The sequence below is a fragment of the Chrysochloris asiatica genome, unplaced genomic scaffold (genome assembly GCF_000296735.1).
Source record: "Chrysochloris asiatica unplaced genomic scaffold, ChrAsi1.0 scaffold00152, whole genome shotgun sequence".
Classification (NCBI taxonomy): Eukaryota; Metazoa; Chordata; class Mammalia; order Afrosoricida; family Chrysochloridae; genus Chrysochloris; species Chrysochloris asiatica.
The window spans coordinates 285,208-288,036 of record NW_006408670.1 but is presented as its reverse complement, the minus strand read 5'-3'; the positions used below and the strand labels follow the sequence as shown (position 1 = coordinate 288,036).

Below are 2,829 nucleotides of genomic sequence, written 5' to 3'. Positions count from 1 at the left end.
ATGTGCTTCTGTAGGTGCTCATGTTGGGTTGGGGGGTGTTTGGGGGGGAGGGGAGTCTCACGCTGAAGATGCTGGTACATTTTTTCCTATTACACAACTGCTTACACAGTCCAATGTGTTACATTATAGACAGATGTACAATCTGAAGAAGGGAGAGTTCTGTCTTCATAAAATTAGTTTTTTTCCCAACTGTAGTCAATCCAACACAGTTCTCCATCTCCCCATGGAGCAGATACCCCCCACTCTGCCAGAAGTTCAGGGTGGCACTTGGAGCAGAGCCTGCTGGGCAGGCTTCATGCCATTCCCTGACATCCTGTTGGGAGCACCTCACTAACTGTGGGGGTGATGGGTCCGGTCTGGTACCTTCTGATTGTATCATTCCTCTTTATCATCCTCGTCTTCCTCTCCATCCTACAGGGACGTGCAGGGCCGGATCTGTCGGTAGTGGTCAAGCCATTTTCTACCATCTGGGTGACCAGGGGGTGATTGCGCCGGCGGGAGCTTTTCTGCAAGGCAACAAGAGCCCCTCCCTCAGTCACACAGCAGTCCAGCCATTGCCTGAACAGCTTTTCCCACTGCTCCTCGCCTAAGCGGACAGGAAGTACACGTGGAACAGCTTCCTCTCACTGTCAACCAGAGGCAGAAAGATGATGGTGAAATCATCATCCGTGTTCAGGTGAGCACCAGACCCCTCGGCTGCCATCAGTTTCCGTGGCAACCAAAGCTGAGACAAGGCCCCTTGTGTATCCCAGAGCAATGGGACTTTTCCAACAAAAACTCTGGTCCCACAATAGAGGCAGATAAACACCTTGAAACCGGGTATAGCCTAAAGTTTTGCCTCAGAAACTCTTATAATTTTACTCCATAAAGTATAATTGGTCGTCTTAGAATATGCACAAGTACAAAAATGTATGTCTGCTCCAAACTGGCTTCAGGTTGGCTGGCAAGAGAGAGGATGAAGGCCCAGTCTTCTTACCACTGTTCTTCCTTCAAGGAGAAATGTAAACCAAAGCTCTGAGAATACTACTACTCCCAATCTTTCCAGTGTGTATAAAACCAATGTTAACAGACATGCAGGCTGTTGTGAAAGGCTTTGCAAATCACTGAGTCCGTGTCATAAATGCCCCAGGTTGCTTGTAGCACAGAGTCAAGTAAACAGTCTCTGCTGTCCGATTCCACAGTGCAGAAAGCCTACTGTCCAAGTGTGAGGCCAATTCCAATGACCAGTTTATAATGAGAGATTCTTCTCCTAACTCTTTTGGTACATCTCTATCAAGGACCTCATCAAATAATTTTTCTTGGTCTGTTGGGGGAAAGTTTTCATATATCTCTTGGCAAAGTAAGTGTTACAAGATCATTTAGAAAATAGCAAGAAAAGTGGCCCTTCCTCTGGTGGAGAGAGGCAGCTATCTCTCGCCGGATCTGCTCTGTCAGTTCTGGACACACCAAGGTTGGAATCCATTTGGCTGCTTGTGGAGACATCTGGCAGCGGCTCCTCCTCCAACTCCTGCTCCTCTTCCCCTTCTGACACTCCGCTCCCAGTGGCAATGGCGGCAACTACCCGAATCCGGTCCCCCTCCACCTCCCTCTGTGCCGCCTCTGCCCTCTACCCTCAGTCAGGACATGGTATCCAGGAGCCATGCGAGGCTCCTGGCTACCAAAGGGGGGGAGGGGGAGATAAGAAGGGCAGAGAGGAGGCGCAGAGGTGGGGGAACATGGGGGGGGAGGGGGAGAGAAGTGGTGGGAGCCAGGGATGCTGTGGGCTCCTAATCTTGTCTAATGGATTTTAAAAATTCTGGTTATAAGTTATTTTTAAGAAACTCATTTTACCTATAAAATCCAGAATATTTGAAAGCCAAATAATGGAAATTAGATAGTCCAGACAAATACCAATCAGATAAAATAGAATACCAATATAATGGAAGACTGTAACATATCTTCTTTAAACATTGGCATTTCAAGTTTTCAAAATGAGTAAGATTTTAGAAGACAGGTATAACACAAATAGCAATCCTGATATCATGAATATGTTTAAAGCAAAGGTACTTCCCCTCAATCAAATATGCAATCTTTACAAATTGATAATATATTAAGTGCTATAATTTTGCTGTTGTTGTTAAGCACCATTGAGTTGGTTCTGACCAATAACTAGCCTGAATAGAGTTTTTGAGGATCACCTAGTGAGCTTTGTGGGTCAAATTGACTTTGCAGTCTAGCACAGCACCACACCAAAACTATAAACACTCTTGTTGTTGTGAAGAGCTGTCGAGTCGATTCCAACCCATAGCGACCCTGTATAGGGTTTCCGAGGAGCATCTGGTGAGCTTGAATTGCCAAACTTGCAGTTCAAATGGCTTTGCAGTCTGGCACATTAACCCACAGCACCACACTAGAACTCTGTATATAACTACTCTAGACTCAAACAATTCCAAAAATAATAGGCTTTGCATCTGACCACAATACACTTTAGAAATCTGGAGCAAACAAGTATTTCAAATGCATATTTAGAAATTTAAATGCACATTTTATTTTTCACTGGTTAAAGAAGAAATTATAATGCTAATAAGAAAATACTTAAAATTCACTTACAGTCTAAAGGAAGCAAGTGTAAATTAATACAATTTTATGAAATCGCCATATACTTGTGGATGCAGTAGCTTAAAATATCAACTGAGAGGGAAGGAGTCTTAACATCAAGGCTCAAACATATCCCCTCTGTACACAGGCTTGATAGGGACAGACAACTTAGACATTGGTTACCTAAAATGGGGTGAGGGTGGGGTCTATAAAGACACAAAGTGACTGGATTACAAGTTTGCAATAGGGAGT

General features: G+C 44.4%; 1 pseudogene; it reads right to left on the bottom strand.

The window, feature by feature from the left end:
• Window positions 1-375: 375 nt before the first annotated feature.
• LOC102838641 lies at window positions 376-1,482 on the bottom strand (annotated as a pseudogene).
• Between the last annotated feature and the right edge of the window lie 1,347 nt (window positions 1,483-2,829).